Below are 23786 nucleotides of genomic sequence, written 5' to 3' on the forward strand. Positions count from 1 at the left end.
ATCTACATTTTCTCGTTTGCAATGTCACATATACTTCATAGTATCTGCTGAAAGGTGATTATGTGGAACACAACAGGCATAAATAAAGAGCTTCCACATAAAATGGTAAAGAGAAAAACAGTGAAATCTTTACATATAATTTCACATCACCAGAAATGATTGGGAAGCCAGGATATAGTAAAACCAAGGAGGAGTTTGGGGGGATGGCAATGCATTAGGGTGGGGAACAGGAATGTGAGAAAGTGACAGCAAGATATAACGGAGGACTTTAGGACAGGAACTGGGAAAGTCAAAGGGAAATATTTCCTTCTGGGAATACATAAGAATGAGGAGCAAGCATGGGGAAAGAGAAGGCATAGACCTGGAGTAAGAATGTTAAGTATGAGGATGGCAGCATGGTAAGATAGTAAAAGGAGGATGTCTGGGAAGGAAGCAACATTAAGAAAAGGCGGCAAGAAAATGGAACGTTTAAATCTGGATTTCAGGGTAGGGTAGGATATAATGAGAAATGAGAGACCAGGACAGGAAATGGAAGAGACAAAGTGGAATTTCTGGTGAAGAAAGGGCATAAGGAAGGGGAACAGGAATGGAAATTAAAGTGGTATTTCAGGATACAGTGCAGATAGAACACAGCAGGGAGATGAAAAACTCAAAGGGAGCTCTGTAGAGGGTAGTGCATAAAGATGGGGCAAAGGGAGTTTGGAAAGTTATAGGGAGGTTTCTGATGATAGAATTGCCTAAGAAAGACCAGAAAGAAATGGGAAGGAAGAAGCCGGGCGTGGTGGCGCACGCCTTTAATCCCAGCACTCGGGAGGCAGAGGTAGGAGGATTGCCATGAGTTCGAGGCCACCCTGAGACTCCATAGTGAATTCCAGGTCAGCCTGGGCTACAGTGAGACCCTACCTCAAAAAACAAAAAAAAAAAAAAAAAAAAAAAGAAATGGGAAGGAAGAAAGGGATTTCTGGAGAGGGTTATCAAATAAGGATGAAGAAAGATCTGAAAATCAAAGGAGAATTTTTGAGAAGGGTGGGCATAAAAGAAAGGGAAAAGAGACTGGAAAGTCAAAGGGGGATTTCTGGGGAATTGATTGCATAAGAATAGGTCAAGAATGTGAGAAAGTTATTGGGGGGAATTAGAAAATATATATGCTGAGTGAATCTAAGCCCCAAAGTAAAACAAAAACTGCATATTATCTCTCTTTTTTGATCCTAACTTTTTTTTTTCATGGTAGGGTCTCACTCTAGCCCTGGATGTCCTTAAACTCATGGTGCAGATCCTCTCTTTCGAAGTATGCATGCATTTGTGTATGTATGTATGTGCATCATAACTATGTATGTTAAAAAAGACCAAAAGGTAGATAGAAAATAAATTAGAAAAAGACAAGAGGGGAATAACAGGTGATGAGAGGAGGTAGGGACAAAAGGAAACTTGTAGTTTTAAAGAGTAAACAAGGCTATTGGTGGTGGGATGGGACAGGGGAAAAGAAGGGAGGAAGAAAAACAAAATAATTTGTATGAGAAAATACCATAATGAAATCAAAATCTTTGTATGGTAATATTTTTTTTTTAATTATTCTAAAAAGATGATTCTAAACTAAACAATATTATGTTTCTGGTTTCTGGTTCAGGTGGCAGAATAGGACCCACACACAATCCCTCTATTCTACCAAAAAGGAAAGTTGTGTAAGGAATCATTTCCCTTGTGGAATCCTTGGCCCAGAAGCTGGAGTGAAGAAAGAAGGGCCAGCAATCACACAACCAGCAAGATGAGCTCCAGAGAGTTACAGATGACCAGAAAATCACTACAGCATGGAGCTGAAGCCTGCATCTCAAGGCTATGCCTGGGAAAGGGACCTATCATCCCAGCATGTCCTCCCCTTAAACAGCACCAACCTATGAACAGGGAAAGAAGTCCCAAAGACAAAATATAAAGAAAAGAAAAAAACAAGGGTGCCTGTGGAGAGCAATCAAGCTACAGCCTCCAGGAGAGTTCCTTAAATGGATCTCACCCACAAGTTTAGCCTCTGCTACAACCAACAGGAGGGATCCTTGGCAGATCCTACCTGTAGATATCAGGCGGTGAGTACTGCTAGGAATCCAAGCCCAAGTGGTCTTCCTTTTACCCACCCCCACTTTCACAGCTCATGGAACCTTCTCTAAAATAGATCATATATTAGGGCATAAGATGTCTCCAAAAATTCATAAAAATTGTCATAACTCCCTGAATTATATCAGACCACAATACAATAAAATTAGAAATTAACAACAAGAAGAACAACAAAAACACACAAACTCCTGTAGACTAAATAACTCCCTATTAAACATTGAATGTGTCATTAAAGAAATTGAAAGAATCCATAAATTTCTAGAACTGTTGTTAATGAAAACACAAGATACCAAAACTTTTGGAACATCATGAAGACAGTCCAATGAGTGAAGTTTATAGCACTAAATTCCCACATTACAAAGACAGACAGAGCTCCAGGTAAGGACTTAATCATCCACCTGAAGGCATTGGAAAAACAAGAACACCAAATCCAAAATAGTAGACAGAATTAATCAAGGTCTGAGCATAAATCAATGAATTTGAAATAAAGGGAACAACTTAAAAAATGCTTTAAAAAGCTGGTGAATTGAATAAAAAAAAAGATTGATAACCCCTGGCCAAACTGATCAAAAGAAATATATGAAAAATTCAAATCCACAAGATTAGTAATGAAAATATAGATGTTATAACACATAGTAATGAAATCGCTAATATTATCAAGACATGTTTCAAAAATCTATATTACACAAAACGGTACAACCTGTAAAGAATGGATCAATTCATCATACCACCTACCAAAACTAAACTCAAAAGAGATTAATTAACTGAATAAAGTTGTAACATCAAAGGAGATCGAAAATGTAATTTAATAGCCTCCAAACAACAGGACAAAATCAAGACCCAGAGGTTTCATTTCTCAACTCTACCAAAACCTTCGTTTAAGAACTTAAACCATTATTTCTCAAGTTATTCCACACAATTAAAAAGGAAGAAATGGCCTGGCATGTTGGTGCATGCCTTTAATCCCAGCACTTGGGAGGCTGATCTAAGAGGGTCAACGTGAGTTGGAATTCACCCTGAGATTACACAGTGAATTCCAGGTCAGCCTGAGCTAAACAGGGACCCTAACTCAAAAATAAACATTAAAAAAAGGAATGCTCACTGGTTCTTCCTATGAAGCCAGCATTAAACTAATACCTAAACAAGACAGAGAAGCAGAAAGAAAAGAAAATTATAGACTGAAATGCCTAATGTATTTAGACAAGAAAATTCGAGATAAAATTCTTGCAAACCAAATACAAGAACACAGCAAAAGTATCATATACCTCAACTAAGCAAGTTTCATCCCAGTTATATCATATAAACAGACATACAGACAGAAATCACATATTTATTGCAATAGATGCAGAGACAGCCTTCAATAAAATACAACAACCCTTCATGAATGAAACACTGGAGAGACTAGGGATGGAAGGTACATATCTTAATAATAAGGGCTGTATTACCTACTTAAGGACCATATCATTTTAAATGAGGAAAGACAAAGCTTTCTTGGTAAGGACTAGAACAAGACAGGAGTACCTACTCTAACCATTGCTTTTCTTTGTTTTAAATTTTCATTTATTGCCCCGGCCAACGGGGAGTCAAACAAAGAAGCGAGGTGAAAATCAACCTGAATGAAAGTAGGCAAACAGACACAAGAAGGAGACCATGCTAGACATTTGTCACGGCCTCGAGAGTTTATTCTTACATGTAGGTTTATACAGGGTTGCAGGGGGAAGGGAATGTGGTCAGGGCAAGGAGTTGTAGGGGGGAGGGGACGTGGCCAGGGCAAGGACTGGTCAGGAAACCTAGAGGGGTTGTAATTAGGTGTTCATCTAATCTTGCCCAACTGGCTTAACATCCTGACTGCACCAGGTTTCACATCCTGACCATAAACTGTTTTTTTGTAAAAAGATAAGATTCTGTAAGTAGTCTGCTGATCAGTTCCAGAAATACCTAGCAGAAAGCTGGATGGACCAGCTTTCTGAGTAATGAGTCAGTTTATGAGCAGGCCCAGGCAAAATGGAGAGGCTTTTGCTCTACGGCTCCCGACAATTTATTTATTTGTGAGAGAGGAAGTGAGTATGGGCATACTTAAGCCTCTTGCATCTGGCTTTACATGGGTACTGAAAAATCAAACCCAGGACAGGCAGACTTTGTAAGCAACAGCCTAAGCAACAAACCACACCTATACTGATCTTGTTTTTAATTTTTATTTATTTACTTTTGATTTTCAAAGGTAGGGACTCACTCTTGCTCAAGCTGACCTGGAATTATCTGTTTATTCTCAGGGAGGCATTGAACTCATGCAAACCTCCTATCTCTACCTCCCCAGTGCTGCATTTAACGGTATGTGCCACCACATCCTATTTTTTGTTTCTCTTAATGTATTTACTGATTTGCAAACAGATACGAGATAGAAGAGAGACAGAGAGAGAATGGGTGAGCCAGTATATCCAGCCACTGCAAACAAATTCCAGATGCTTGCACCACCATGCTTCACAAGAGTGCTGAGGTTTCTGATGACAGCTTTGCCTAAGAAAGAGCAGAAGGAAATGGGAAAGCATAAAGGGATTTCTGGAGAGGGTGGTGCACAAGGATGGAGGAAGAAAGATGTGAAACTCAAAGGAGGTTATTTGGGAAAGGGAATGTATATGTGACAGGACAGGGAAACGGGAAATTGAAAGGTAGATTAGGGGAATGGGAGTATGTAACACAGGGAGGCAGAAGTAGGAGGATCCCTGTGAGTTTGAGGCCAGCCTGAGACTATGTAGCGAATTTCATGACAACCTAGGATGGAGTGAGACCCTACCCCCCTCAAAAAAAAAGAAGGTAACAGAAAGAAATAAAAGGGATACAACTTGGAAAGGAAGAAATGAAACTAGCCCTATTTTGTAGATGACATGATTCTTTACAGAAGTGATAGAAAGACTCCAACCAAAAACTCCTACAAGTGATAAATACTTTAATCCAAGTGGCAGTATTTAAAACCAACACACAAAAGTCAGTAGCCTTTGTATACACCAATGAGGAACACAGAAAGAACTTAGTGAAGCAGTCAAAATTACAATAGCCACCAAGAAATTAAATAAGTATCTCAGAATATCTCAATCAATAAGGTGAAAGAAGTATACAATTGAAACATAAAAACTCTGGAGAAATGGAAGAAAACATGGGATGGAAAGACCACCAAAGCTCATAGATCAGAATTGATATTGTAAAAAACAATAGCCATCCTAGCAAAAGCAATTCATATGAAATCATAAATGACCTCAGATAACCAAAAATATCCTCAGCCAAAGGAATACCTCTAGTGTCATCACCATACAATATTTTTAGACATTGTGGTGGTGTGATTCACGTGCCTCTGTACACTTAGGTGTTCTGAATGCTAGGTTTCCAGCTGATGGAGATTTAGGAATTAACACCTTATGGAGACAGTGTATTGTTCAGGGTTTGGCTTATGGGTGTTGGAGCTAGTTTCCCCTTGCCAGTGTTTGGCACACTGTCCTGTTGCTATTGTACACCTTATGTTGGTCAGGAGGTGATGTCCACCCTCTGCTCATGTCATCATTTTCCCATTGCATTGTGGAGCTTCCCTCGAGTCTGTAAGCCAAAATAAATCTCTTTTACCCACAACCTGATCTTGGTTGGGTGATTTCTGCCATCAATAAGAACCTGACTGCAAAAGACATACTATAAATCCACAGCAATAAAAACAGTTTGGTACTGACATAAACCCAGATACATAGATAAATGCAACACAATAGAAGATCCAGGTATAAATTCCTCCAGCTACAGCTACCTGATCTTTGACAAAGGGGCCAAAAATGCACACGAATGTAAAACCACCATTTTGATCAAATAGACAGCCATGTATAGAAGAAAGAATCTGAACCCTCACCTCTCACTCTTCCTAAAAGTCAATGCCAAATACATCAAGGTCCTCAACATAAGACCTGAAATGCTAAAACAACTGGACCAAAAAAATGAGCAGAACACTCAAGATACAGGTGTAGGGGAAGCACTTTCTGAATCAGACCCCACTATTCCAGGAACTTAGACAAACAACCACTGGGATCTCAAATAGACAATGTAGAGAAAAGGAGAAAGGCCAGCTATATATCTGACAGAGTTCAAATATTTAGAATTAATATAAAGAACTCAAAAAACTAAGCAATGAAAAGTCAGGAAACCTATTCAAAATGGGGAAGGGAATTGAACAGAGTTCTCCAAGGAAGAAAATCAAATGGATAATAAACACATAAAAAGTTGTTCAACATTTTTTAGTAATTAGGGAAATGTTACTTAAAATGATTTTGAAATTCCATCTCACCTCAGTCAGAATGACAATTATCAAAATATCAAATGATAACAAATGCTAGTAGGGATGTGGTCAAATAATTATCCACATTTATTGCTGATAGGAGTGCAAACTTGTACAACCACAATGAAAATCTATGGAGACACCTCAAAAAGCTGAAAATTAGCCTACCCTTTGATCCAACTACATCATTCCTGAGCATATACCCTAAGGAATTTACTCTTTACTATAGAGTCACTTGTTCAGCCATGTTTGTAGCTGTGCTGTTAAGAATAGGAATCAAACCATATGTTCATCAACAGATGGATGATTAATGGAGAAAAGGGAAAAATAAAATAATGAAAATTTAATGAAAATGGATAGACTTGGGGAGAAAAAAAAAAAAACATTGTAAGCAAACTCACACAAGCACAGAAAAGACAAAAGCTACACGTTCTTCCTCAAGCCTGGAACAGGATGAGTTGTGGGAACACTTGATAGGCACCTAGAGGGACAGATGACAGGGAGTGGAAGGGCCTTAGTGGAGAGGGAAAGAAGGATGGGTATATCTACACAAAAGTTCACTTGAAGTACAATATAGATAAACTTTCTCCTGGACAGCAAATTATAAGATATAACCATAAATAGGAATGAGGGAGGACTGGCTGGGAAGAAGGGAACCATACTGGAGAGTGCTGGAGGAAGCTTAACCCAAAAACTGTGGGCTATGGCTTGTAATTCCTAGTGCCAGAAATGGGTTACACCCCACAGTGACCCATGGGCTGAAGAGACTTATGAATTCTCAAAACAAAGCAGACTTCTATAAAGCATTTGATTACACCAAGGTAAAAGGTAAGACCCTATGCTTGAAGACACCACAATCTGCTGCTGACTCGGGACCTCAAGAGGCCATGCTTCAATTTAGAAGGAAGACAGCTGCTTGATGGCTAAGACACATAGTGCTGGGTAGTTCTATTGGAGCAACTGGGGAAAAATGGCCATTAATATTGTGAACAATCAGAACATCCTGCTAGAAATAAAATGAACCAACAGGACAATTTGTACACACCTGTGAAATAAACAGTGGCACTCATTCTATGTAGGTGTCCAATGGCTCTCTGATTAGATAAGAGGTTCACTCAGTGAGAAAGAAGTCATTACTGGACCTGGGAACCAAGTTAAATGCTACAGAAATGATGGTAATGGACTACAGAAAAATGTTCTCATCTAGTCTTTGGCCAAAAGAGTGGCTACACTCATTAGACTCTCTTTTTTAAAATATTTATTTATTTATTTGAGAGAGAGAAGGACTCAGAAAGAGAGGGAGCAAGAGGAAGAGAGAGAGAGAATGGGTGCACCAGGGCATCCAGCCACTGCAAACAAACTCCAGATGCATGCCGCATGCTTCCCCTTGTGCATCTGGCTTACGTGGGTGCCAGGGAATTGAACCGGACCCTTTGGCTTTGCAGGCCAATGCCTTAAGCACTAAGCCATCTCTCCAGCCCCCTGACTTTCTTAATTAATTATGCTTATCCCCATTAACCCATACTACTCTCAGTCTTGGTTAGAGAATCTATCTTTTTTGTAATGGTTGTTTGTTCATTTATTTATTTGCTTATTTGAGAGTGATAGACACAGAGAGAAAGAGGAAGAGAGAGAGAGAGAGAGAGGGAGAGAATGGGTGGGTCACGGCCTCCAGCCACTGTAAATGAACTCCAGATGCATCCGTCCACTTGTGCATCTGGCTAAATTGGGTCCTGTGGAGTTGAGCCTTCAACTGGGGTCATAGGCTTCACAAGCAAGTGCTTAACCTCTAAGCCATCTCTCCAGCCCTCTATCTTCTTTTCTACAAAAGGCAACAAAAGAGAGGTGGTCCAAAATCCATCAACAGGACGAGGAAAGATAACTGACCACCTATTATGAGATGAGCCACCTCTTGCACATCAGCCAGTGTCCACATGATGTCACAGAAGAAATGGTGACTTAAACATAACTACTACTTTGACGGAGAACCTGACAACCTGTGCAAGGGAGATGAAAATAAATACTGAAGACAGTCAAAACACTAAAGTAGACTTATAACACAGCAGCCAAGGCTCAGTGAACTTTGTGGAAGGGGGAAATGATTTTAAGAGCCACAGAGTGGGAAGAAGTGTTTTGAGACATTTCTCCACCCAGTGATTGACTGCTTCATTCTTAACCCATAAATCCAATTGGAATACCAGTAACCCCACTGAGGTGGGGCCTCAGTGGAATGGTGGTGGGGAGGTTATGGATATTATAGGATTCTATGAAGGGAATGGGATCAACAAATGATTTGCCCTAATTAATTTGTTCCTAATTAATAAAACAACAAATGAAACAATAGTGTTATGTAAATCAAAAAATAATAATTTGTGGGCTGGAGAGATGGCTTAGTGGTTAAGAGACTTGCCTGTGAAGCCTTAGGACCCAGGTTTTTTCCCTAGTACCCATGTAAGCCAGATGCACAAGGTGACACATGTGTCTCGAGTTAGTTTGCAGTGGTTAGAGGCCAAGGTTCAAGGTTAAGAGTTGTGTACTTATTTGAATAAATGATACACTTAATGGGCTAAAATGAAATATATCAAATTAATTTTAAGTCACTCAATTCAAGTAAAGCATTTGAGAAAATGGGGAAATTTGTGGAGAATACACAGCTCCTCCTATTATAAGTTTCTATGTGTACAAATTCAGACCAAATTAACTGTAAATTCCCCAAGATAATTAGGTATTTCTGTCCCTAGTGCAACTGTGGTGGCTTAAGTTAGGCATCCTCCAAAAATCCATGTATTTTGAATGCTTGGTAACCAGATGATGGCAACAGGGAATTATTGACTTGCTGGAGGTGGTGTGTTGTTGGGGGTGGTCCATTGGATGTTGTAGCCAGCTTTCCCATGCCAGTGTTTGGTCACTGTCCCGTTGCTGTTGTCCACCTGATGATTTCCAGAACGTTTTGTTCATGCCAAGGATTTCCCTGACAATGTGGACCTTTCCCTGGAGTCTGAACCAAAGAAGGAACAATTTCCTTCCACAAGCTACTTTTGGTCAGGTGTTTTATGCCAGCAACCAGAAGGTAACTGCAACAGTAGCCAAAAAAATGAGATAAATCTATGTACATAGCATTCTAGTGACTATTGCAACATAAAATGTACTAGAAAACTTATTTTCTCTAATATAACTTATGTACTTACCACTATGCCTAATGTGCTTTGATGCGATTTGAGTCTCTCTCCCAAAGGCTCATGTATTTGAAGGATGGACTTTCATATGGGAATGCAGAAAGTTGGTCCACAACTTGTAGGAAATGTATCCTAATGCAAAATAACTGCATTACTGGGGCTGCAGCCTACATCAGCTAATGTACTTCATATAAGATGAAGGCTTACTTGTTCTAAAGAAATCTTATAAAAGAGGGAGAATAGTGTACCTTTTTTCTAATTTGCCTTCTCATGTGGACTCCCAATGTCACACATGCCTGTAGACACATAGTTATGAAGACAGTATATAATAAAATAGAGCCACCAAAATTGTTACTGCTGAAGGAATTTTGGAACACAAACATCAGTTTAGCCTGCTGGCATAATAAATTCTTGAGTTCTTCAATCCTCTTTGAATGGCCCTTGGCTTTCTAGCTGACTTGAAGCCAAATTTTTGCAACCTTTTAATACTGTGACTCACATAGTAATGTGCAGTGGGCAGAACAACCATTTGGACACATTGCAGCCCCTGGGGCCACTGAGGACCCACATAAGAGACAAAAGGAGATCCAGAACTAACTTGCTGCCTAACAGTTGACTGGGTGCTCTGCCAATATGGAAGCTCTGCTGTTCTGATCAGCCTGTGCCAGATGGACTCCAGGCAGTGATAGACCAAACTCACAAGACAGTGCTACAAGACAAGGGAAGACCCTGGGGTCATAGGATGTATCCCACATTAATGGTTGGGATAGGAGACTGTCTTCCCATGGCTAGGATCCAACTCTGGATGGGAGAGGATGGTGATCCCTTCCTCCTACCCCCGCCCAAAACCTGAAAGTATACTGGGAAAGGGGAGGGACACTGTGATGCCCTCAGAATGAATATGTGAGTGAATAGGTGACACAATTCACATGTGTCTCCCTTTCAAATCTGTTGTTTTAAGGCTATGTGCTAATTGACCCCATTAAGGCTACCAAACAAAACAGGGTTTATTCTTTGGTTCTGTGTTCATCTTATGGTTTATGGCAGCATTGTTGGTACCCCAATTCAGAGTCACAGTCTGACCTGCTATTGGAAGATAGAAGGTACTTAAGTTCCTGTGGGATGTGGGAAGTCAGATATATGTGATGGTCCTTTCTGCTAAAGGGATGCCCACCTTTCTTTTTCTTGCATCACCAATGTAGGCAGGGAACACATGGGAGGAAAGGGCAAAGTTAAAGGAGTTGAGTATCTCTCTTGTAAAAGTCTTAGTGGTAATTTTCCAAGGCATCTTCTAAGGGGTTTCTTCTAGGATATTGCAAACATGTAACTAAGTGCTAAGAAAATGGACTAGCTTGGACGTGTGAGTTTCATACTCAGACACTGCCTTTTTGTGAAATAGTCTCCTGCTGCCCTTGGGAGGTGGGAAACAGACTGGATTGCTCTACTTCATTCAGTTTCTTGTTCAGGCAAGAATTAATTTCCCCTCATCTTCTCTGTCTGTCTCAGGTCAATCATCAGTCCATCCAGAACCAGGCCTACAGTAGCTCCGCCATTTAAGGAGTGGAGACATACATGGTATCTGGAGTACAGGAGGCTCTGACACAGCCTAGGCCACCATATAAGACACAAGCTGAGGCATTATAATGCAAGACTCAGACCCAGAAAAAGACTCTACAGTCTGTCATCAGCTTGTAGGTATACTAGAAGAAGGCCCAAATAGGTCAATGGAGGGTTAGGTAGCTCAGATTTATCATCTCATAAGGGCACCAGGCTTTCGTACTAGAGAGGAAAGGCTATCTGTTCCATAGCAAGCACAAACACAAAAAAGATGATCTGGGCCAGTTAAGTTAAAAAGGAGACATAAAGGGAAGAGAAAGGAAGGGAGCAGGATACTTAATAGGTCGATATTGTATATATGTAAGTACAATGATTGTAATGGGGAGGTAATATGATGGAGAATGGAATTTCAAAGGGGAAAGTGTGGGGGTTGGGACGCTGGGAATCACCATGGGATATTTTTTTTATAATCATGGAAAATGTTAATAAAAATTAAAAAAAAATAAAATATATAAATTAAAAAACAAAAGATGATCTGGGAATTTCTTGGAACATAAGTGTTCTGCTGTATCTGGATCCCTAGTTTCTCTAACATAGCCAGGCCCTTGTATGAGGCTATAGCAGGGCCTACCAGACTCTCTGAAATACAGACCAAACCAAGAGAGGGCCTTTGTAGCAAGAGTCTCCTGATAGGTGCACCTGCCTTAGCCCTGCCACTTGTGACAAAGGACTTTCTCCTGTTCTTACACACACACACACACACACACACACACACACACCACTTCACCTTGAAAGTGCTAATTCAACCTGTGGGTGCATGACAGGCTACTAGCCTACCTGACCAAATGCCAAGAACTGGTAATGTCAGGAATGCAGCCATGTCATCCTGGTCAGGGAAGCTGATAAGCTTAACTCAAGACAAAACATCAATGTCAAGTTTCCCACACAGTCACAGCCCTGATCATTAGTAGCCAAGGACACACGTCACTGACTAGCTCCAGAATGGGTCATTGCCAAGGGTTGTTTTTTAAAAAATCTCCAGGTAAAATCTGAGACTGTATGAACACTGAACCAGCCATATTCCTCCAGGTAAAGGGGGTCCTCCACAACATGACTAGGAAGAAGGAGTAGGTGAAGTCTATTCCAACAGACCTGACTTGATTGACACCCCTCTTCTAGACCCAGAACTTTAGCTTTCAACAATGGCAACAGCATTGTCCAGGAGGGACTGAGAAAAACTGAATATGTGGTGAGTACTTTAGACAAAGCGATACAAGCAAAGAACTTTTCCCAAGGATGGACAGCCCAGAGAGCTGACCCTGGGTCCTGATACAGACCTTAACATACACTGAGGGAAAAAGAGTCAACCACCACATAGACTCAAAATATGCCTTCACTACTTCACATGTCCAAGGGCCTGTCTACAAAGAGAAGGGATTGCTGACAACAGGAAACAGGAAAAAAAGAGATAAGAAACAAAGAAAACATTCTCCAGTTACTGGAAGCTGACTCAGGTAGCAGTAATCCATTGTAGAAGCCACCAAAAAGGAACTGACCCTATCAAGAGGGGAAATCAACTGGCTGACCAAATTGCAAAAGAAGCTGCTCAATAAATCAGCCTCCCAGCTGACCACCATGATTCTGCTCATACCTTAGCTACTCTCTTCCCCAGAATACTCTAAAGAACAATGATGGGTAACAAAGGAGAGACTAGTGGAACTAAAGGCTGGTGGAGGCTGCCTGGCCAGAGTCTTTTACCCCTCACACAGTGGCATATTGGTGACACAGTACCACAAAACTGACTCATCTAGGGAAAACAACCCTAGGAGACTTGCTGAGCAAACAGTACTTGGTCATCAGGCTTCCCACTCTGTATGCTGAAGTAAGTGCTAACTGCATCACCTGTACTTAGCACAATGATAGCCAGGCAATCAAACTGAGTCCTGGAGTACAAATAGTAAACACTACTACCTTTGACGTCTTTGAGGTGGATTTCACTGAGTTCAAGCCATACAGGAGCTGTTGATATCTTTCGGTGATTGTCATCATTTACTTGAGTTGGGTTGAAACTATCTCTATAAAAAAAGAAGGTGCAAGATGTAGAATGAGCACTCCTGAGGGAGGTCATTCCCAGATATGAGCTATTGAGTCATACATGCGCCCTGTATTAGTGGAATGAAGATGAGATCTCCTATGCTGATATAACTCAGTAGCCTGTATATTAACAATGTTCTAATTTTCTACTTGATGACATTATGTGTCTCATCATGATGCCTTGACCGCTGTCAGAAAGATGCATCCCAAAATGTGCATGTGGTGTCTGTCAACTATAAAGCCACTTTAACTTCATGGTCCTTAGAGAACTGAATTCTATCAAGGACATGAAATATTATGAGAGATCTCTGACATGCTTGAGAAGTCATGTGCAATCGTATCAATATACATATTGCTGTGATGAATACAGTGAAAATTCATGTGAACCTCTTTGTATGACTCTGCCATTATGTGTACGAAATACATATCAAATGCTGACAAGGATACAGAATGTCTTAGAAATGTTGTCGGAAATATATTCGTGTTCTAACCACATATTTGTAAAAAGAATGGGGAATGTAAGCATGCCCCAAACATTTCTCTTGAGAACATAGGTCTTAATAAATATGACAATGGAAGACTCAATGAATGTCTCAAAGCAGTACATTTTGTGAAATGTAACTAGAAATCTACACGAATTGTGGTGGCAACATGTTAATCACCCTCTCCTCACTCAGTTAGTTATCTAGGATCCCATGTTCTCACTGTGGTACATCCCCTTCATTCCTTTTTGAGGAATAAGATATCAAATATGTTTGTGCCTGGTGTGGTGGTGCATGCCTTTAGTCCCAGCATTTGGGAGGCAGAGGTATGTGGATAGCCATGAATTCGAGGCCACCCTGAGACTACATGAGTTCCAGGTCAGCCTGGACTAAAGTGAGACCCCACCTCGAAAACAAGAAAAAGAATATGTTTAAGGTGAACAAAGATTAAAAAACAACAACAACAACAACAACAAAAAACTGTGTCAGGATGTAGCTTGATGTATTCAGGCTTGGACAAGTGGCTATATTAATGGAAAGTTCAGTTCTAACTAGACACTAAAATGACTCCAATTTCACTAGAACAACAGGAGCACCCACTCTAACCATTGATTTTCTTTGTTTTAAATTTTCATTTATTTATTTGTGAGAGAGAAAGTGAGTATGGGCATACTTAAGCCTCTTGCATCTGGCTTTACATGGGTACTGGAAATCAAACCCAGGACAGGAAGACTTTGTAAGCAACAGCCTAAGCAACAAAGCAGCCTTACACTGATCTTTTTTAAAATTTTATTTATTTATTTTTGATTTCTCAAGATAGGGACTCACTCTAGCTCAGGCTGAAATGGAATTCTCTGTGTAATCTCATGGTTGCCTCGAACTCATGGCAATCCTCATATCTTTGCCTCCCAAGTGCTGGAATTAAAGGCATGTTCCACCACACCCGGCTTATTTTTTTTTTATTTTTTAATGTATTTACTGATTTTCACATGCAGAGATAGGAGAGAGACAGAGAGAGAATGGGTGAGCCAGGATCTTCAGTCACTGCAAACAAATTCCAGATGCTTATACCACCATGCTTTACATGAGTGCTGGGGTTTCTGATGATAGGTTTGCCTAAGAAAGACCAGAAGGAAATGGGAAAGCATAAAGGGATTTCTGGAAAGGGTGGTGCATAAAGATGGAGGAAGAAAGATGTGAAACTCAAAGGAGGTTATTTGGGAAAGGGAATGTATATGTGACAGGACAGGGAAATGGGAAATTGAAAGGTAGATTAGTGGAGTGGGGCTATATAAAATAGGGAGCAGGTATATGGGAAAATCAAAAGTAGGCATCTGAGGAGGATGAGCACATAACTCCTGGGGGCACAGAGACCAGAAAATTTAAGGGGCACTTCTTGGGAGGGAATTGCATTAGAACTAGGGCAGAGAGCAGGAAAGTGAAAGGGAGTTTTTTGGGACTGCAGTGCATAAATACAGTGGTGCAAGATGATGGAAAAATAATGGGGGAAATTTGGGATAGCGGATAGCATAAAGATAGGGCAATGAGACCAGAAAGTCAAAGGAGACTTTCTGTGGAAGGGACTGGATAATGACTAGAGGCTGGGCATTGGGAAAGGCAAATGTGGATTTCTGCGGAGGAAAGTACACAAGGAGAGGGCAGAGAAATATTGGTAAGTCATAAGGAAAATTCACCAGAGGGGAATACATAAATAAGGCCTGGGCAGAATGATGGGATAGTCAATGGTGACTGACTGGGGAAGGAGGGAGACAAAAGAACAGGGGGAAGGAAGATGGGAAAGTTAAATTGAAATTTCTGGAGCTGGGCGTGGTGGCGCACGCCTTTAATACCAGCACTCGGGAGGCAGAGGTAGGAGGATCGCCGAGAGTTTGAGGCCACCCTGAGACTACATAGTGAATTCCAGGTCAGCCTGAGCCAGAGTGAGACCCTACCTCGAAAAACCAAAAAAAAAAAAAAAAAAAGAAATTTCTGGAAAGGTAGCACGTAATGTGCTTGCATGGAGATGTGTAAGTCGAAAGGGATTTTTTTCCCATGTCTCTGCCCCAAGTCTTCAACCAAACCTGTCCCTGGAAATCCACCTTTTATTTTCTGTCCTCTCTGCCCAGAATCCATAGGCAATTCCCTTCCCTAACACCCCCCTTTGAATTTGCCATATTCCTTCTTCCCATCTTTATGTATTTCCATACCCAGAAATTTCCCTTTGACTTTATCATTTCCCATACTTCTCTACCCTTATGCAACCGTTTCCAGAAATTCCCCTTTGGCTTTCAGAAAATGAGTTGCCCTCCCCCCAAAAAATCCCCTGTGAACTAGGCAAGCATTCACACACAGAGCTACATCCATACACAACCCATAAATATTTGGATTGAGAAAAAAGCTATTGGCATTTTACACAGTTTTCTCTAGGTTGTGAATGCTATCAATGGAAATCTGGGCCTTGAAAATTCTGGGCAAACATTGGTCAATAACCTCACTAATGTACAACTCTAGTACATAACTCATCAAAACATCCATTAACAGAACAGTCATGGCTGGGCATGGTGGCACATGCTTTTACCGAGCACTCAGGAGGTTGAGGTAGGAGGATATACAAAAGTGGGTGTTGCAGTCAGGATCACACTGCTGGCAGAAATCACCTAAGAACAGCTTGTATAGAAAAAAAAAAAAGGTTTATTTTGGCTTATAAGCATGAGAGGAAGCTCCATCATGGCTCACATTTAATCCCATGACCCCATTTCTGTCATAAATGCAGGAAATTATTTAAAGTGCTACAGTTAAACACTAGCGATAAATTTACATTTGTTAATTTTGATGTAGACAGTATTATTTTTAATTCAGTCAATGTGTTGCAATGTATATGAGTGGAAACAAGGCGCAGCAAGGCAAACTAAGTTTCCTCAGAACAGTGGAAAAATACAAGCCAAGTTGCAAGCAGTTAAAAAAAATGTATATAACCACCAGACATCCAGAGACACATCACTGGAGTAGACCTAAAATGAACCCAACATATCTCAGGGAAATTCACGGAAGAGGGAATGGAAAGATTGCTGAAGCCCTATGTTGGTACATTATGCACAGCTACATTGCCTCCTACCTGTAACTGGAGGCTAACCCAGCAATGCATGACCCAGAGTTCCCAATGAGGAGGGTTCCTGCAGAGGGGGAGGACAGGAAGGAAACTAACAAAGGTACCAGCATGGCTGTATACACACTGTGTACATAACTAATAATAATAATGATGATAATAAAGCTGGACATAAAAATAACAATAATTATAAAAATTGAGAAAACTTTTGAATCATAGTTATATAACTTACAATATAAAAATTTATACATCTGTTATATGTTAGCAATTTCTGCTCCACTGATACTTTTAATAATTATATGAATGTATATATTCTTAATCCATAGTGCATTTAAAGGTTTCTATTTTACAATGTCACATATACTTCAATATACCTATTGCAAAGGGCATATGCAACATACAAGACATAAACTAAGACTTTACACATTAAATGGTAATGAGAAAACTTTAGTAATGATCTTTCATCACCAGAACTGGTCATATGATATGAAATGAAATAGAAAAATCAAATGATAAAACTAAAGAGAAAACCCCTAATGAGCAAAACCTGACCATTTACAGAAATTTAATGGGTATAAAATGTAAGGGTTTATTTCATAAAGGTAAATATAATTCATAAATAATATTACTATAATAATAAAGTAAAAATAGACTCCACCATGTTTCCTAGCAGGAGTTTAAACCATGAATCCTTATTTTATAGAAAGAGACAAAAAAAGTATCAGAAACAGCATCAATTAAATTTGAAATTAAGGGCTGGAGAGATGGCTTAGCGGTTAAGCGCTTGCCTGTGAAGCCTAAGGACCCCGGTTCGAGGCTCAGTTCCCCAGGTCCCACGTTAGCCAGATACACAAGGGGGCGCACGCGTCTGGAGTTCGTTTGCAGAGGCTGGAAGCCCTGGCGCGCCCATTCTCTCTCTCTCCCTGTCTTTCTCTCTGTGTCTGTCGCTCTCAAATAAATAAATAAAAAATTTTTTAAAAAATTTGAAATTAAGAGAAGTGACAAGGGTCTTTTCCCATTATTTAGGTAGAAGACGTTATAGAAACAGAGTAAGTAAAGTAAGACAAGGAAAAGATGTGCCAAGATCATAAAAGCACATAACTGAGATATGTACTTTATACATTTAACAAAATTTTAAAGGACCTATATGTAATAATCAATAATTTAATTGAATTAAAATGTTTAAAATCATACCAAAACATAAAAAACAGGGAGGGAGAGATGGCTTAGTGGTTAAGATGCTTGCCTACGAAGCCTGAGGTCCCATGTTCAAATATACAGGTACCATGTTAGCCAGATGCACATCATGGCACATGCATCTGGAGTTTGTATGCAGAGGCTGGAGGCCCTGGTATGACAATTTTCTCTCAATCTCAATCTTCCTCCCTCTCTCTCCCCCACAGTCCCTCTGCATCTAATAAATAAATAAAATGATAAAAAGATAAAAACACATAAAAAACAAACTTTTAATTGGGATTGGATTAATCAAATAACCACAAAGCTCCATTGTTTGGGCAGATCATCAGTAAAAAGAATACTCATAGAGATATCTGAAAGGGTAGCTGAAAACAGAAGGATCAAATAAAAGCAATATCATATTTTAAAATAGTGTGTTGAGAAATGCCTGCCTCCATTAAATGTAAAACCAACCAATCATATCAGATCATACTGCTGGGGGAAAAAAGAATAAAACCTCAAAACACATGAGGCATTAAAAACTTTATTGAAAGGTACATTTAAAAAAGATATACCTAAAAGCATCATAAAGGATTTCTCTTTCATCCATTTGAGACAACTAAACAAATCACCTATAGTTTAAGTGAAATTCTAGCTACTACAGTTAGGTAGAAATACCTATTGTGGGGGTTTGGATATACTGTGTCCATAAGCCTCAAATATCTGTGATTTAAATTTCCTATGTAGTCCCCACATGGTACAATCTTTGGTAGGTACAGCAGTGAAGAACAACTATGTGTCACAGCAACAACAACAACAAAAAAAGTGTGTAAAACAAAAAATGGGAACCAAAGAACTAGGGTTCTTAAAGCTGGAAACTTGACTATTTGGTTTTGGACCAATTGGAACAAATTTGTGGGAGGAATGAGGAAGGAATGGAAACACTGCCTGAAGAGATGACTTGTAGTGATGTAAGCAAAGTTTGATGGAGTATTCTGGTGAGAGGTGAGAATCTCTGGAAGCATGCACAGAGCAGACACAGATAAAGAGAAGAAATAGGTTTGTGTGTATCTTTGGTGTTTGGGACTCACAGTTAAGATACAATATTGAGTACGAGATGAGACTTAATATTTCGAACAGTAATAATGCTAATGACTGTGGGGACTTTTGAATTAGGACTATGAGCATTTTGGATTGGGAGATGGTCGTGACTCTACGGTGCAAGGCTCAGAATGTGGTAGATTGATTGTAGTTTTCACATAGCCTCAATGTGTTTGAAAAGGTTTTCTAACTTACCACCACCTAGTAGAGTCATTGAGATGTGGTGCCCTGCTGGAGGAAGTGTGTCATTGGGTGTACCTTGGGTTGTGGGTTCAGGCCCAAATTCAGCACTAGATGCACACTCATCTGTGGAAGTCAGTTACCAGGTTCTGCCAGAAACGTCATACCTGAAATAAAACCTTTCTTCATATATGCTTTTATCTACTCAGGATTTTTTTTTTTTTAAGAACGAGGTAAAACATGTAACAATATTTGTTTGCCTGTTGTATATTAAACTGTATTTTAATAATGTACAATATCAATTCATACCAGAAGTAGGTATAGAAATAGGCAAACATGACTAGAGTATGGTAAAAAATATCAGCAAATCTCCATTATTTGTGGAGAATATTGACATTTTTTTTTGTTTAACCAGTTGGATAACTGGCAAAACAGAACAGAGAAAATAAAGAAGTGGCATGTGTGCAGTTGTCTGGTTTCATTTAATGACAAATGGAATGTTGACATCTGGTCATCTGGTGAGAGACTCTTGAAAACAGGAAGCCATTAAACATGTGGTTCACAAACACCCAAAATTCAGGAAAATGTGTCAGGTAGACACTTGTATGACCTAAATTTCCTATTCTAATTCTCCCAACATTTCACTAATACACATGTGATTCAAAAACCAAGATTCTAAATAGAATACTAAGAATTAAAAAAACACCCCAAGAATGGACATCCCCAGTGGAATAGTATTTAGTGTACACATGGATGAGAAAAGGAAAACTCTCTAAAAGCTGTAAAATCCAGCTTCAATAGAATCACTGACTGTAACAGAAAGTGTTTTATACCATGTTTCAAAGCAATAAGAAAATATTCCCAAGATAAAAATAAAATCATAAAGAGCATTAAGTTACTGCAAAAGTATTTCATTTAGGAAAGCAAGAATGGAAGAAAGGGGAGGCTGGAGAAATGGCTCAGTTATTAAGGTGCTTGCCAGAAAAGACTACTGTGGCTTGATTGTCCTTACCAACATAAAGTCAGATGCACAACGTGGCACATGCATCTGGAGTCTATTTGCAGGGGCTTGGGGCCATGGCATGGCTATTCACTCTCCCTCTCTTCTCTCTCTCTCTCTGCTTGCAAATAAATTTATGGAGAAATAATTTTTTTAAAGAATGAAAAAAGTACAATACATGCAAGATGTGAGATAAAAGCATTAGTTTCAAGATTGTGACCATTTACTGCATGATCTGTGGATAACGGGGTAAGGGAGAAACTTGAATGGCTTAGACCAGTGCAATTTAGAGTGACATTAACATGAAACTGAACATTGTTTAGAAAGCCACAATCAAGCATACCAAGCATAATGAGGGTTGACAGGGATATAAATCAACTGCAACACATAGGGCTGGTAGGATACAAAATTAGCACATTTACATTCTAGGTCTCTTTTATGTATACTAGAGAAATTAAAGACAACATCTACATGATATTCTTTCTTTGCCCAGATGTTTTACAAAACTAAGACACGGAAACCAAAAGCCATAGTTTGTGCTCATACCCAGTGCTGTGCAAGAATATACATAGCATAGGACTGTGAGCAGAAAAGACCTACTTGGAACAGGGAGGACAAAATTACTCATGAGAAAAAGGGGAACGTTGACATTTGTATTATTCTCTTGTAATTCTAAGCATTCAAAATTGAAAACTTAATTGAATAAAAAACATGGGCATAATAAAAAAGTTGTACCCACTGAAAAATCCTGCTAGTACTTAGCTGGTAACCTCCTCCATGTAGACCTGCTGACAGAAAGCTGGAAGAAGCTATTCTACAAGTAGTTCAATGAGAGAAAGGGATACCACCAGTGAAGATACTCAACAGTGTAAAATGCAAGCCTTAAAACTGGCCAGCCAGGCCAAGTGAGCCAATAGCTTTAATAGTGGCACGTCTGTCATGGTGGAAACCATCTGCCCTCCAATTGTACTGGAGACCTGCTACATGGGGGGGGGGGGGGAACACATCCTTGATATTGAAAACTTAAAACAGGGGTAGTCATGAGCCCTAGGGGTGTTAACATCTGCTGATGTCTGGATAAGTGTATATACTGTGCTTATCAATCTTCCCAGTAAGCACTTCTCTTAATATTTATACCCTTATATTAGTGCTACTCTCATTTTGGGTAGAGAATCTCCTCTTTTCAGATGACAGTGACCTTGGGATGCTTCAGAAGATATCATAGTGCTGGAAAGAAGTGATTGGAATACTGAGTAACATCTCGAACACACCTTCCAAGGCTCAGAGTCTAATGTGGAAGAGGTGGCAGGAAGAATGTAGGAGCAAAAGGAAGGGTAGGACTCCTTACAACATGCTCCTCCAGACACAAATGGCCTGCATATACATGACCTCACTGTGCCTGACACTAAATGCACAAGACAATCATAAGAAGAGAAGATCATGACATCAAAATAAAAGAGAGACTGATTGAGATGGGGAGGGGATATGATGGAGAATGGAATTTCAAAGGGGAAAGCGGTGGGCGAGAGGGAGGTTATCACCATGGGATATTTATATTAATATTATCATAATTATATAATTATGTAATATTAATAAAAATTGAGAAAAAGCAGTAGTACCAACAATGTAAAAGCTTAAATTCAGAAATTTTTTAGTAGTTCATATTGTTCTTTACAAAAATTTGAAGATTAAGAATATATACCAGGAAAAGAAAAGGAAATTTTCACCAGGTAACTTAAATATATAGTAAATGGTCTATAATAACAAACTGTTTTGAAATGGGTTAAAAATATGGTTGGAGAAATGGCTTAGTGGTTAGGGCACTTGCCTGTAAAGCCTAAGAATCTAGGTTTGATTGCCCAAGTCCCATGTAAACCAATATACAAGGTGGCACAATCGGCTGCAGAATTTTGCGGTGGCTGGAACAACTATTCTTTTTCTCTCTTTCTCTCTCATTCTCTGTCTCAAATAAAAATAAACAGAAAAATTTTAAAAAGAAAAGAAAAGAAAAATCTGGGCATGGTGGTACATAACTTTAATCCCAGTACTTGGAAGACAAACGTAGGAGGACTGCCTTGAGTTCAAGGCCATCCTGGGCCACAATGAAATACCGCATTACAAAAACCAAAATAAACATTCCCTGACCAGTCTCTCATGAACAGTAACAGGCATAGCATCTTCACCATCAGAATCATCACAGAAATACAGCAGAAATTATCTATGCGGATCCATCAGAGCATACTCAATTTTCTTTCATTTAAGTTGAAATCATACGGAAATAACAGAATTACAGAAAATAAAATATACACGTTTGAGAAACATAAACTAAGTAATCTCTGTAGTGTTCTTTTTCTAAATTAAGAATCTGTATCAAGAATATCCTGGGCTGGAGAGAGGGCTTCGCAGTTAAGCGCTTGGCTGTGAAGCCTAAGGACCCTGGTTTGAGGCTGGATTCCACAGGACCCACGTTAGCCAGATGCACAAGGAGGTGCACGCATCTGGAGTTCGTTTGCAGTGGCTGGAGGACCTGGCGCGCCCATTCTCTCTCTCTTTCTCTCTCTGTCTCTTTCTCTCTGTCTGTTGCTCTCAAATAAGTAAATAAAATTAATTGAAAAAATAATTGAAAACAAATATTTATTTAAAAAAATTCTTCTTACAAATGAATTTCAGGTACTGTTGACTCAATCCTTTATCTATTTTATTTGAAGAAGCCAATATACAGTCTTGCAAATTACTTTCATAGAAAAATAATTATTATAACATACAAAGTTGCCCTGTTTACAAACCATCAATCCCTACAGACTGCTGTACCGCACTGCCTGATCCACTAATCAGGGAAGTTTAGCCACCCTCTGCTTTGGCCTTGCTCCTTCCTGTGCTAAGACCAAATGTGCATATAGATCGCATGCATATGTCTAAGATGAACAAGATAAAATAGTCCATTCAGATCCCCTTACCAACTCCTTGATAATCTTACAACTGTGTCCAATCCAGACTCTTGTATAGAATGTAGGCACATGCCCACCACAGCAAGGCTCATAGGCCCAAGAGTCATTGTTGTTGCTACATTCTTGGCAAGAGAAAGGGGTTTTCTCTAAATGGACAAACCCCAGTGCAAACCAGTAACATCAGAAACTAAGGCAAGATATCACTACCAACAATGCTTAGTCCCGTAGTTGAAGCCTCCAGTGTGCTCTACACTACTTTGAGCACACTCCAGGAAAAGCATACCAAAACACAATTATGAGAAGTATTTGCAGCCATCTTAAAGAGGACATGGAGAAATGGCCAAATGAATCCCAGGATAACACAGTTAGTTAAACAAAAGAAAGTTAAACCAAGAAAACAGAATACAGCAAAGAGACACACATGCTAAATGAAAAAAATAAAATCAAAAGAAAATAATGGATTTCTGCTTAAGATGGCAGAGCAGGAGCCATGGCAAAGCAGCCTGGGGGTGGGGGGAAGGGGAGAGCAAAGACAGCCAAAGAAAAAAAAT

This window comes from Jaculus jaculus, chromosome X, assembly GCF_020740685.1.
Source record: "Jaculus jaculus isolate mJacJac1 chromosome X, mJacJac1.mat.Y.cur, whole genome shotgun sequence".
Taxonomy (NCBI): Eukaryota; Metazoa; Chordata; class Mammalia; order Rodentia; family Dipodidae; genus Jaculus; species Jaculus jaculus.